This window comes from Zalophus californianus, chromosome 15 (assembly GCF_009762305.2).
Source record: "Zalophus californianus isolate mZalCal1 chromosome 15, mZalCal1.pri.v2, whole genome shotgun sequence".
Lineage (NCBI taxonomy): Eukaryota > Metazoa > Chordata > Mammalia > Carnivora > Otariidae > Zalophus > Zalophus californianus.
In genome coordinates, this window is record NC_045609.1 from 58,813,415 (window position 1) to 58,828,938 (window position 15,524).

Consider the following 15,524-nt stretch of genomic DNA (forward strand, 5'->3'; position numbering starts at 1 on the left):
TTAATAATAGAAATCCTTAGCATTTGTGCATGCTGGTACTTTTTGGAACAATTAGTTGACTCTTGATAGTATAAATGCCATATGTACAATATAATAAAATATAAATTCTCAAATTCCTAAGAAGAGGATGGAAACTTCAAGATGTCTATCATATAATGCAATGTAATATGTATGCACTTCACTTTATGAAAAACTGATATGTAAAACTCTAAAACTTAATAAATTAGGGAGAGAAAACTCCTCATAATACTTTGATGATGAATATGTGTAAAGTAATATGTATGTCAGGAAAAAAAGTTTAAAAGGTATACATGGCTATTCTGGGTTTACAAGTGATTTGTACATTATTCTTTATGCTTTTCTATACTTCCAAAACATTCTATAATAAACACACAATACTTGCATAATCATAAAAATATAGTAGTTTAAGAAATAAAATTTTAGGGAGCCTGGGTGGCTCAGTTGGTTAAGCGACTGCCTTTGGCTCAGGTCATGATCCTGGAGTCCCGGGATCGAGTCCCACATCGGGCTCCCTGCTCGTCAGGGAGTCTGCTTCTCCCTCTGACCCTCCCCCCTCTCATGTGCTCTCTCTCTCTCATTCTCTCTCTCTCAAATAAATAAATAAAATCTTTAAAAAAAAAAAAGAAATAAAATTTTAAACTACAAAGGCAAAGAAGGGTAATTAAGAACTTCCAAAATGCAGATTTTGTTCTGTTACCAGTATCATTATTACTTGGTATAAGTTCAAATAAAAAGTCTGGCAGAAATAACACTCTTAATGCCAAAAATAACTGATGTTTAATAAACAGTTCAACATTATTATATGCTTATATTTATTACATAACTTGTTTCAGTATATCAATATCTATAAGGAAAAAGTTTAGAGGGCATTTTATTTAAAAAGAGAGAGATTACCAATGATGACCTCATGAGATTACTTTAAATGCTTAAGAATGCAGGTTCTGGAATCTGACAGATTTAAATTCAAATCCCCATTTTGCTATAAACTAGATGTTTGAGAGGATGGTAATTACTTAAACTCTCTGATCTCTAGTTTCCTCACTTGTAAATGGCAATGAGGAGGAGAAGGAGGAAGAGGAGGAAGTGAAGAAGGATTACACCCATATTCATAGGACTGTTTTAAGAAACAATGCAAGAAAAATGCTTAACACAATGACTGGCACACAGATGTTAGCCATAAAAAAATTAAAAAAGGAATTGCCCCTCTGTCCCAGTGTATTTACTATAATTTAATTTATGAAACTTTGATTGGCCTACTATTTCCCATAAATACATCTGTTACATAAATCAAGGCATACTTTAAGTATACTTTGTAGAATTCATTTTCAGTTAAGAACCTCTTGTGACTGACTATAAGGTAACCACTGTTTTCCAAACTTGCAGAGGCATATAAATCACCTGGGGATTTTGTTAAAATACAGATTCTGATTAATAGGTCTATGAAGTGCCTGAGATGTTGCAGTTTTTACAAACTACCAGGTGATGATGCTGCTGGTCCAACCACTACACTTTAAATAGCAAGACACTGGATTATATGGAACTTAAAAAGCTAGTAACTCAGTTATTCAAAAACTGGCAGGCAGACCAGCAGTACTGGTCTAGTACAGTAAATGTAGAATGGTTCTGAAGTCTCTTGTAAATAGGAACTGCATTCAGCTGCTTCTGAGATGTGTGTGTCCTCTCTCTCTCAACCTCTCTCATTAACATGAGGTCTGAAGGTAGGCAGTCCAGGGCTGTTATGGTGGCACCACATTGTCATTTTTCCACTCCTCTATACTTACCATTGGCATGTAGCTTCCATTCTCAATGTTCCTTCTTGTGCACAGAACAACTGCTGGAATTCACGTGATAACCTAATGTCTAGACAAGAGCAAGGAAAATGAGAAGAGAAGCCCAGCTGAGTCATTCCTGCAAGACCCATCCAACAATTTCCACTTATATCTCATGGCCACTGCTAGCTGAAAAGGAGTCTGAGAAATAGTCTTTTGCTGCTTCAAAATAAAACTGGGATTCTGTTTATAAGAAAGAGGAGAGGATGAATACTGAGTAGACAACTGGCATTCACCACCAGAGAATTCAACAAATCTAAATTTAAATTCTAGCTCTACTGTACTAACTCTATGATCTCAGGCAAATTTCTTGCACTTTCTGACCTTCTGTAGCTTCATCAGTAAAAATTAGTATAAAAATAACCACTTTATGGGGTGCCTGGGTGGCTCAGTCGGTTAAGCGTCTGACTTCCGCTCACGTCCTGATCTCAGGGTCCTGGGCTTGAGCCCCACATTAGGCTCCCTGCTCAGCGGGGAGTCTGCTTCTCCCTCTGCCTCTCCCCTGCTTATGCTCTCTCTTTCTCTTTCTCTGTCAAATGAACAAATAAAATCTTTAAAAAAAAAATAACCACTTCATAAAGTTGTCTAGGGGATTAAATGAGTTAAAGTATGTAAGTAAAAGTAGCTATTACACAGTAGTGTTAAATAAATGAAAAGTTCAGATCATTCCTTTTCTGAAAGTACCAAGTGGGTATTCTGCAATGGAGGACAGGAGTAATAGTGAATGTTTAATAGAAACTATGTTCTAGGCATATATTTCCCCTTTAAAAATGCCTGTTTCCACTCTAGACTTCAAAATGCCAGAGATAACTGATTAGATTACCAAAATCACCATTTGTAAAAATCATTATTTCTCTCCTAATCATTGAACTTATATAAATTCCCTAGATCTTCATTTATCATCAGAAAAAAAGAAGCCTCATGTCAGAACAAGACAGTTGCAACTGTTGTTCTTTTTAATAGATGACAGAACCAATTAGGAAGAAGAAGAAATGGCTTTTTTTCCATGAAAAGGTTGCATTGTTCTTTACTGACACCACAGAAAGTGATGGCACATAAGTGAGCTATCTCAGAGAAATGCTATAAGCAAATTACATACAGAAAGTCAGAATGATTCTGGATTTTTAGACCAAGAACATCCACTTTGATAAAGAACATGTTGGCACTGGAAAAACAGAGGTGAAAGAATTAGAGTTTTCAATAAAAATCAAGGCTTTTATTCTTTACCTAACAGGGAGCATACTTAGCTAAAAGAGATTCCTAAATTGTAAATAAAATACCCAGGTTTGAATTTCCTACCCTGTAACTAAAAGACTAATAACTTTCCTTTGTCAAATACTATAGTTCATCAGAATACCCAATAAACCAATTTTTGAGTGATAGATTTTGGCAAGTTCTAAATTCAATGCATGGAGGAACTTCATAAGTAAATATGAATGCCCAATGTATGTAAGACAGGAGCATTTAATAACGTCCAGCTTTGTCCCATATGGGGCTACCCAGGACACTTTTCAGTATGGGAAATCAAGCTATGACAAACAAAACCCATGGGAAACACAAAATGTCTTCCACCCACCTCAGAGATTGGCAAGTCACCAGGGGAGGCAGACTAAATACATTCTCTATTTGCATATTGCTGTCAGGGACTACACTGAGTAAATAAAACAGACGTGACTTTCTTGAAAAATCCCACACTCTATATATGAAAATTCACACTAGCACATATTTTTAAATTTATGTCAGAAGACACCCAGAGGCCCTCTCAGCAGCATACCCTTTAAAGACTGCTTTTAGCAGCCCAAAAGAGAGGCAGAGTGGGGCTGTGCACAGAGCCTATGACTACAAGTCCAGGAGCACTGGGTTCTTGACTAGTTTTGTCATTAATTGTTGTGTGACCCTGGACAAGTCTCCTCAGCTTTCTAGATCAGAAGTTCTTTAAAGTCCCTTTTAACTCCTTGATAAGCAAGGAAGAGACTGTGTAAGACCCTGTAGATCATGGTAAAGAATTTAGACTGTATTCTACATGTACCAGAAAATCATTCAAAGGTTTTTAACAAAAGAATGACATAATCTTATATACATTTTAAGTTTGTGATGGCTGCTGTGTGGAGAGAGGACTGCAGTGAGACAAGAATACAAGCAAGGAGATGGTCAGGACACATGATAAATTACAGGACCTGGACTAAAGTAATAGTAAAAATGCCAAGAAGTGAACTGAAATGGGATATATTTTGAAAGTAGAGCAAAGAATACTGGTTGATGGAGTGAGGAAACAAGAGAACACTACCTCATAGGGTTGTTGTAAGGATTAAACTCACATTTCAAATGGCTTAACATCATGCTCAACAAATGGTGGCTGCCATTATTATTTTATTTTATATCTCTACAGAACCAAAATTGTACTTTGTAAATATTAAGTACCTAATAAATTGTTTAAAAATGAACCCTTAAATAACTTTACCTTTTCTTAAGAATGATCTACTTCCACTGAAGACTACTGAAAATTTGATAACTTAGCTCTCTCATCTTGGTATTAAGTCATATAATGTGTATGCATTCAAAAAGTACATTTAAGTATTAAGTTCAAAGAAAAGCGACCACTTTCTGGAAGGTAGGACGTGTGGAGAAGGGACTCCGAGGCGATATTCGGGAGGTTAGACGGCGGGGGAGTGGCCTCTGCCGGCCGCTTCTGCCAAATGGTAGAGGAGCAGAGCACAAAATCGTAACTTTTAGAAGTTGGCGGAGGGATGTCGCCTCCAGTGGCTAAGCGGGGTGGAGGAGGGAGGTGGAAACCTCGCAGGACAGTGTGGTCTCAGGACCCTTGGGGTCACAGAAAGACCGGGGGGCAGGGGTGCCTGAGTGCGGCAGAGCTCCTGGGTATCAGAGCGGGGAAGCCGGCTGCAGAGACGGGCCGAGGCGCGGGCTCTCAGCTCCGGGTTGCCATAAACTGTGCTCGGTGACAGTCAGGCCACTGCTCCTCCAGCAGGGACCCAAAAAGCGGCAGACCCAGGGAGACTACCCTTCCTCCCCCGGGAGGAACGGTGCCGGAGTGCACCTCAGAGAGCTGCTGGGTTTGGAGACCACACGGGGTCGGGTGCCAGAGAGAAACGCTCGGTCACAGGCCGGGTGAGCACGGACTGCGGCCGGAGACCGGGGAGACAGGAGTGGTTGACTGCTTTTCTCTGGGGGCGCACTGAGGAGTGGGGCCCCGAGTTCTCGGCTCCTCCCCAGCGGAGACTGGGAGGCCGCCATTTTCACTCTCCTCCTCGAAAGCTATAGGGAAAGCTTGCAGGGAACAACAGCTCGCGAGAGCAAACCCCAGCAGATTGCTTAGCCCGGCCCAGTAAGGGCGGGGCAATTCCGCCTCCAGCAAAGACATTTGGGAACCACGGCAACAGGCCCCTCCCCCAGAAGATCAGCCCGAACAGGCCTCCAAGAGTTTACCCATCAATGAGAAACGGAGAACTCCAGCGCTAGGGAAATACTGCACATAGAATTCATTAGTCTTTCAAAGTCAATTTTTTTAACCGTTTTTTTTGAATTTTTCTTTTACCCTTTTTCAACCAACATCTTATCAATCCCTTTTTTTAAAAAAAAAAATTTTATTTTTCATTTTTGGAGTCATATTCTATCCCTTCATACTAGTTACCCTTATTTTTGGCTATATGTATAAGTTGTTCTCTCTTTAAAATTTTGACATACAGTTTCTTCTAACATATAAAACTATACCTTAGTCTCTAGTGTATGGCTTTGTTCTAGTCTCCTGCCTGATCACATTATCTCCTGTTTTTTTTCTTTCTTTTTTTTAATCCTTTCTTTTTTCAAACACCTTCTTATCAATTCCTTTTTTAAAATTTTTTATAATTTTCATCTTTACAGTCATATTCCATCCCTTCATCGTATCAACCCTTATTTTGTATATATTTAAGTCTTTCTTTCTTTAAAATTTTAGGAGGCACTTTCTTCTAACAGACCAAAATACAACCAAAATCTAGTGTGTGGCAATGATCTATGCACCAGCCTGATCATATGTGATCATATTGTTTTTTTTTTTCTTTTCTTCTGTTTTTGTTTGTTTTTATCTTTTTCTTTTTCTTTTTTTCCCTTTCTTTTTTCTTTCTTTCCTTTTCTTTTGCCCTGGTTTCAGGACTTTTCTGATTTGTTTAGAGTATATTTGCTGGGGATGTTGTTAACCTGTTAGCATTTTGTTCTCTCATTCATCTATTCTCCTCTGGACAAAATGACAAGACGAAAAAAACCACCTCAACAAAAAGAACAAGAGGTAGTACCGTCTGCCAGGGACCTACTCAATATGGACATTAGTGTGATGTCAGACCTAGAGTTCAGAATCATGTCTTTAAAGATACTAGCTGGGCTTGAAAAAAGTGTGGAAGTTATTAGAGAAACCCTTTCTGGAGAAATAAAAGAACTAAAATCTAACCAAGACAAAATCAAAAAGGCAATTATTGAGGTGCAACCAAAAATGGGGACACTAACTACTAGGATGAAGGAAGCAGAAGAGAGAATCAGCGATATAAAAGACCACATGATGGAAAATAAAGAAGCTGAGAAAAAGAGAGATAAACAACTACTGGATCACCAGGGCAGAATTCGAGAGATAAGCAATACGATAAGATGAAACAACATTAGAATAATTGGGATCCCAGAAGAAGAAGAGAGACAGGGGCAGAAGGTATATTGGAGCAAATTATAGCAGAGAACTTCCCTGATGTGGGGAAGGAAACAGGCATCAAGAGAGGCACAGAGAACCCCTCTCAAAATCAATAAAAATAGGTCAACACCCAGACATCTAATAGTAAAAGTTATGAGTCTCAGAGACAAAGAGAAAATCCTGAAAGCACCTGGGGAGAAGAAATATGTAACCTATAATGGTAGAAACATTAGATTGGCAACAGACCTATCCACAGAGACCTGGCAGGCCAGAAAGGACTGGCATGATATATTCACAGCACTAAACGAGAATAATATGCAGCCAAGAATACTATATCCAGCTAGGCTGTCATGGAAAATGGAAGGAGAGATAAAAAGCTTCCAGGACAAACAGAATCTACAGGAATTTGCAAACACGAAACCAGCCCTCCGAGAAATATTGAAAGGGGTCCTCTAAGCAAAGAGAGAGCCTAAAAGCAGCACAGACCAGAAAGGAACACAGACAACATAGAGTAACAGTCACCTTACAGGCAATACAATGGCACTAAATTCATATCTTTCAATAGTTACCCTGAATGTAAATGGGCTAAACGCCCCCAATCAAAAGACACAGGCTATCAGATTGGATTAAAAAACAAGACCCATCAATATGCTGTCTGCAAGAGACTCATTTTAGACCCAAAGACACCCCCACATTGAAAGTGAGGGGGTGGAAAACCATTTACCATGCTAATGGACACCAAAAGAAAGCTGGGGTGGCAATCCTTATATCAGACAAATTAGATTTTAAAACAAAGACTGTAATAAGAGATGAGGAAGGACACTATATCCTACTTAAAGGGTCTATCCAACAAGAAGATCTAACAATTGTAAATATCTATGCCCCTAACATGGGAGCAGCCAACTATATAAGGCAATTAATAACAAAAGCGAAGAAACACATTGACAACAATACGATAACAGTGAGTGACTTTAACACCCCCCTGACTGAAATGGACAGATCATCTAAGCAAAAGATCAACAAGGAAATAAAGACTTTAAATGACACACTGGACCAAATGGACTTTACAGACATATTCAGAACATTCCATCCCAGAGCAGTGGAATACACATTCTTCTCTAGGGCCCATGGAACATTTTCCAGAATAGATCACATCCTAGGTCACAAATCAGGTCTCAACCGGTACAGAAAGATTGGGATTATTCCCTGCATATTTTCAGACCACAATGCTTTGAAACTAGAACTCAATCACAAGAGGAAAGTCAGAAAGAACTCAAATACATGGAGGCTAAAGAGCATCCTACTAAAGAATAAATGGGTCAACCAGGAAATTAAAGAAGAATTAAAAAAATTCATGGAAACCAATGAAAATGAAAACACAACTGTTCAAAATCTTTGGGATACAGCAAAGGCAGTCCTGAGAGGAAAGTATATAGCAATACAAGCCTTTCTCAAGAAACAAGAAAGGTCTCAAATACACAACCTAACCCTACACCTAAAGGAGCTAGAGAAAGAACAGCAAATAAAGCCTAAACCGAGCAGGAGAAGAGAAATCATAAAGATCAGAGCAGAAATCAATGAACTAGAAACCAAAAGAACAGTAGAACAGATCAACGAAACTAGGAGCTGGTTCTTTGAAAGAATTAACAAGATTGATAAACCCCTGGCCAGACTTCTCAAAAAGAAAAGAGAAATGACCCAAATCAACAAAATCATGAATGAAAGAGGAGAGATCACCACCAACACCCAAGAAATACAAACAATTATAAGAACATATTATGAGCAACTCTATGCCAGCAAATTAGATAACCTGGAAGAAATGGGTGCATTCCTAGAGATGTATCAACTACCAAAATTGAACCAGGAAGAAATAGAAAACCTGAACAGACCTATAACCACTAAGGAAATTGAAACAGTCATCAAAAATCTCCCAAGAAACAAAAGCCCAGGGCCAGATGGCTTCCCAGGGGAATTCTATCAGACATTTCAAGAAGAATTAATACCTATTTCTCCTGAAACTGTTCCAAAAAATAGAAATGGAAGGAAAACTTCCAAACTCATTTTATGAGGCCAGCATTACCTTGATCCCAAAACCAGACAAAGACCCCATCAAAAAAGAGAATTACAGACCAATATCCTTGATGAACATGGATGCAAAAATTCTCACCAAAATACTAGCCAATAGGATCCAACAGTACATTAAAAGGATTATTCACCACAACCAAGTGGGATTTATCCCTGGGCTGCAAGCCTGGTTCAACATCCGCAAATCAATCAACGTGACACAATACATTAACAAAAGAAAGAACAAGAATCATATGATCCTCTCAATAGATGCAGAAAAAGCTTTTGACAAAGTACAGCATCCTTTCTTGATCAAAACTCTTCAGAGTATAGGGATAGAGGGTACATACCTCAATATCATAAAAGCCATCTATGAAAAACCTACAGCGAGTATCATTCTCAATGGGGAAAGGCTGAGAGCTTTTCCCCTAAGGTCAGGAACGCGGCAGGGATGTCCACTCTCACCACTGCTATTCAACATAGTATTAGAAGTCCTAGCCACAGCAATTAGACAACAAAAAGAAATCAAAGGCATCCAAATCGGCAAAGAGGAAGTCAAACTCTCACTCTTGGCAGATGACATGATACTGTATGTGGAAAACCCAAAAGACTCCACCCCAAAACTGCTAGAACTCATACAGGAATTCAGTAAAGTAGCAGGATATAAAATCAATGCACAGAAATCACTGGCATTCCTATACACCAACAACAAGACAGAAGAGAGACAAATCAAGGAGTCGATCCCATTTACAATTGCACCCAAAACCATTAGATACCTAGGAATAAATCTAACCAAAGAGGCAAAGGATCTGTACTCAGAAAACTATAAAATACTCATGAAAGAAATTGAAGAAGACACAAAGAAATGGAAAAAGGTTCCATGCTCATGGATTGGGAGAATCAACATTGTGAAGATGTCAATGCTACCTAGAGCAATCTACACATTCAATGCAATCCCCATCAAAATACCATCCACTTTTTTCAAAGAAATGGAACAAATAATCCTAAAATTTGTATGGAACCAGAAGAGACCCAGAATAGCCAGAGGAATACTGAAAAAGAAAAGCAAAGCTGGTGGCATCACAGTTCCGGACTTCCAGCTCTATTACAAAGCTGTCATCATCAAGACAGTATGGTACTGGCACAAAAACAGACACATCGATCAATGGAACAGAATCGAGAGCCCAGAAATGGACCCTCAACTCTATGGTCAACTTATCTTTGACAAAGCAGGAAAGAATGTCCAATGGAAAAGAGACAGTCTCTTCAACAAATGGTGTTGGGAAAATTGGACAGCCACATGCAGAAGAATGAAAGTGGACCATTTCTTTACACCACACACAAAAATAGACTCCAAATGGTTGAAAGACCTAAACATGAGACAGGAGTCCATCAAAATCCTAAAGGAGAACACAGGTAGCAACCTTTTCTACCTCAGCCGCAGCAACTTCTTCCTAGAAACATCGCCAAAGGCACGGGAAGCCAGGGCCAAAATGAACTATTGGGATTTCATCAAGATAAAAAGCTTTTGCACAGCAAAAGAAACAGTCCACAAAACCAAAAGACAACCGACAGAATGGGAGAAAATATTTGCAAATGACATATCAGATAAAGGGCTAGTATCCAAAATCTATAAAGAACTTATCAAACTCAACACCCAAAGAACAAATAATCCAATCAAGAAATGGGCAGAAGACATGAACAGACATTTCTCCAAAGAAGACATCCAAATGGCCAACAGGCACATGAAAAAGTGCTCAACATCGCTCGGCATCAGGGAAATCCAAATCAAAACCTCAATGAGATGCCACCTCACACCCGTCAGAATGGCTAAAATTAACAAGTCAGGGAACGACAGATGTTGGCAGGGATGTGGAGAAAGGGGAACCCTTCTACACTGTTGGTGGGAATGCAAGCTGGTGCAACCCCTCTGGAAAACAGTATGGAGGTTCCTCAAACAGTTGAAATTAGAGCTACCGTTCGATCCAGCAATTGCACTACTGGGTATTTACCCCAAAGATACAAATGTAGGGACCCGAAGGGGTACGTGTACCCCAATGTTTATAGCAGCAATGTCCACCATAGCCAAACTGTGGAAAGAGCCAAGATGCCCATCGACAGATGAATGGATAAAGAAGGTGTGGTATATATACACAATGGAATATTATGCAGCCATCAAAAGGAATGAGATCTTGCCACTTGCAATGACGTGGATGGAACTGGAGAGTGTTATGCTGAGTGAAATAAGTCAATCAGAGAAAGACATGTATCACATGACCTCACTGATATGAGGAATTCTTAATCTCAGGAAAGAAACTGAGGGTTACTGGAGTGGTTGGGGGTGGGAGGGATGGGGTGGCTGGGTGATAGACATTGGGGAGGGTATGTGCTACGGTGAGCGCTGTGAATTGTGCAAGACTGTTGAATCACAGTTCTGTACTTCTGAAACAAATAACGCAACATATTTTAAGAAAAAGAAAAAGAAGAAGATAACAGGAGAGGAAGAAAAGGGGAGTATGTCAGAGGGGGAGACGAACCATGAGAGATGATGGACTCTGAAAAACAAACTGAGGGTTCTAGAGGGGAGGGGGGTAGGGGGATGGGTTAGCCTGGTGATGGGTATTGAGGAGGGCACGTTCTGCATGGAGCACTGGGTGTTATGAACAAACAATGAATCATGGAACACTGCACCAAAAACTAATGATGTAATATATGGTGATTAACATAACAATAAAAAAAGAATTAAAAAAAAAAAGAGGGCACGTTCTGCATAGAGCACTGGGTATTATGCACAAACAATCATGGAACACTATTTCAAAAACTAATGATGTAATGTATGGTGATTAACATAACTATAAAAAATTTAAAGGAAAAAAAAAACCATGATTTCATTTCCTCCACAATTTGAGGCCTGTGGAGGAACTAAGGAATGAGAAACATACATGACACACAGCAAACAAATAGCTAAATGGCAGAAATAGCCCTTCCTTATCAGTAATTACTTTAAATATAAATCGTTTAAACTTTTCCATTCAAAGGCAGAAACTGGCGGAATGGATTAAGATACATGATCCACTTATGTACTGTCTAATACAGACTCATTTTTGATACAAAAACACAAATGGTTGAAAGTAAAAGGATGGAAAACTATATTTCATGAAAATGGTAACCAAAAGGGAACAGAAGTAGCTCTACTACAATCAGACAAAATCAGAATTTAAATCAAAAAATGTTCCAAAAGACAAAGAAATACATTATATATTAATAAAAGATTCAATAAAAGAATTATAAACTTCTATGTACCTAATGACAGACCATCAAAATATACAAAGCAAAAACTAGAATTGAAGGGAGAAATAAACATTTCTATAGTAATAGTTGGAGACTTTAATACCTCACTCACAGTAATGGGTAGAACAATCAGACAGAAGTAAAGAAATAGAGGACTTAAACTGTACAAAAGCAACAACAGACACATACAGAACACTCCACCCAAAAACAGCATACACATTCTTCTAAGTGCACATGGAACATTTCCTAGGATAGCCTGTTAGGCCACAAATTATGTTTCAATAGATTTAAAAATATAAATGTCATACAGAGTTTCTTCTCTGACCACAAAAAAAGATGACATCAGAAATCATTAACATAGAGAAAAATGGAAAATTCACTAAATGTTGGAAATTAACACACCATTAAACAACTGATGGAACAAAGAAGAAATCACAAGAGAAATTAGAAAATACTTAGAAATTAATGAAAATGAAAACACAATATACCTAAATTTAGGGAATACAGCAAAAGCAGTGCTATGAGAGAAATTTATACCTACAAATTCTTACATTATAAAATAAAAAAGACAGCCCTGGCACAAAAATAGACACATAGATCAACAGAACAGAATAGAGAGACCAGTAATAAACCCACTTACAGTCAATTAATCTTCAATAAAGGAGGCAAGAATATGCAATGGGAAAAAGACAGTCTCTTCAACAAATGGTATTGGGATTACTGGACAGCTACATGCAAAAGAATGAAACTGGACCACTTACACCATACACAAAAATAAACTCAAAATGGATTAAAGTGAGACCTAAAGGTGAGACATGAAACCGTAAGAATCCTCGAAGACAGAACAGGCAGTAATTTCTCTGACATCAGCTGCAGCAACATTTTTCTATATATATCTCCTGAGATAAGGGAAACAAAAGCAAAAATAAAGTATTGGGACTACATCAAAATAAAAAGCTTCACATAGCAAAGGAAACAATCAACAAAACTAAAAGACCACCTACTGAATGAGAGAAGATATTTGCAAATGACGTATTTGGTAAAGGGTTAATATCCAAAATATACGAAGAATTTATACAACTCAACGCCAAAAAAACAAATAATCCAATTAAAAAATGGACAGAAGACATGAACAGATATTTCTCCAAAGAAGACATACAGATGGCCAAGAGACACATGAAAAGATGCTAAACATCAGTACTCATCAGGAGAAAGCAAATCAGACCTACAATGACTTATCACCTCACACCTGTCAGAATGGCTAGAATCAGAAACACAAGAAACACTAAATGTTGTCAAGGATGCAGAAAAAAAGGAACTCTTGTGCACTGTCAGTGGAAATGCAAACCAGTGCAGCCACTGTGGGAAAAAGTATAGGGATTCCTCAAAAAATTAAAAATAGAATCACCGTATGATCCAGTAATTCCACTACTGGGTATTTACTCAAAGAATAAAAAACACTAATTTAAAAAGATATATGCACACCTATGTTTACTGAAGCATTTACAATAGCCAAATTTTGGAAGCAGCCCAAGTGTTCAGCAATAGATAAATGTATAAAGATGTGGCATACACACACACACACACACACACACACACACACACACACACACAAATATTACTCAGCCATAAAAAAGAATGAAATCTTGCCACCTGCAACAGCATGGATGAATCTAGAGATTATAATATTAAGTGAAATGTCAGTCAGAAAAAGACAAATACCCTATGATTTCACTCATGTGGGATGTAAAAAAACAAAACAAAGAAAAAAGAGACAAACCAAAAAAATAAAAAAAAACAGACTGAGTTACCATAATGAGCACCGAGTAAGGTACAGAATTGTTGAACCACCATATTATATACCTGAAACTAATACAACACTGTATGTTAACTATACTGAAATTAAAATCTATCTATCTATCATCTATCTATCTATCTATCTATATATATATATATATATATGAAAGATCTCAAATCAACAACCTAACTTTACAACTTAAGGAAGTAGAAAAAGAAGAACAAACTAAACCTAAAGCTAGAAGAAAGAAAGAAATTATAAAGGTTAGAACAATATAAATCAAACAGAATAGAAAAACAACAAAGAGGGGGCGCCTGGGTGGCTCAGTTGGTTAAGCAACTGCCTTCAGCTCAGGTCATGATCCCAGGGTCCTAGGATGGAGCCCCACATCAGGCTCCTTGCTCAGCAGGGAGCCTGCTTCTCCCTCTCCCTGTACCTGCTACTCCACCTGCTTGTGCGCTCTCTGTCAAATAAATAAATAAATAATCTTAAAAAAAAAAAAAGAAAAACAACAGAGAGTATGAATGGAACAAAAAGTTAATTGGGAAAAAAGAGAGAAGATCAGAATGAAAGTGGGGACTCCCTATCAATTCTACAGAAATAAGAAGGATTATAAGAGAGTACTATGAACAACTGTATGCCAAAAAAATTAGATAATCTAGATGAAATGGACAAATTCCTAGAAACACAAAACCTACCAAGACTAAATTACAAAGAAACAGACAATCTGAATAGACCTATAATTAATGAGATTGAATTAATAATCAAAAATATTCCAATTAAAAAAAGCCCTGGACCTGATGGTTTCACTGGACTCTATGAAACATTTAAATAAAGAACTAATACCAATCATTCTCAAACGTTTCCAAAAAATTAAAGAGGATGGGACACACTCTAACTCATGTGACGCTAGCATAACCCTGATACCAAAGCCAAAGACATTACAAAAAAACTACAGACTAATATCCCTTTTGAATACTGATGTTAAAATCCTCAACAAAACACTAGCAAACAGAATTCAGCAGCATATTAAAAGGATTATATACCATTACCAAGTGGGATTTATTCCTGGAATGCAAGAATGGTTCAATATATGAAAATCAATGTAATATGATCAACAAAATGAAGGGGGAAAAAAACATAAAATTATCCCAATTGAAACAGAAAAAGCATCTGACAAAATTCAATACCTTTTCATGATAAAAAAAAAAACATTCAACAAAGTAAGAATAGAAGGAAACTGCCTCCACATAATAAAAGCCACATATGAAAAACCCATAGCAAGCATAAAACTCAATGATGAAAGACTGAAAGCTTTCCCTCTAGGATCAGGAAGAGGTCAAGGAAGCCCACCTTCACCACTTCTATTCAACATAGTACTGAAAGTTCTAGCCAAAGCTATTAGGCAAGGGGAAAAAAAAAAAAAAGGCATCCAGACTGGAAAGGAAGAAGTAAAGATACAAAGTCAACACACAAAAATTAGTTGCATCTCCATACACAGTGAACAATCTGAAAAGGAAATTATAAAAACAATTACATTTACAATAGCATCAAAAAGAATAAAATACTTAGGAATTAACCTAACCAAGGAGATGAAAGACTTATATAATGAAAACTGTAAAACATTGCTAAGAGAAATTAAAGAAGACATAAATAAATAGAAACACATCCCATGTTCATGAATTGGAATACTTAATATTGTTAAAATGTCAATATTACCCAAAGTGATCAACAGATTCAATGCAATCCCTCTCAAAATACCAATGACGTTTTTGCAAAACTAGACAATCTCATCCTAAAATTTTTATGGACTCTCAAAGGACCCCAAATAGCCAAACAATACTGAAAA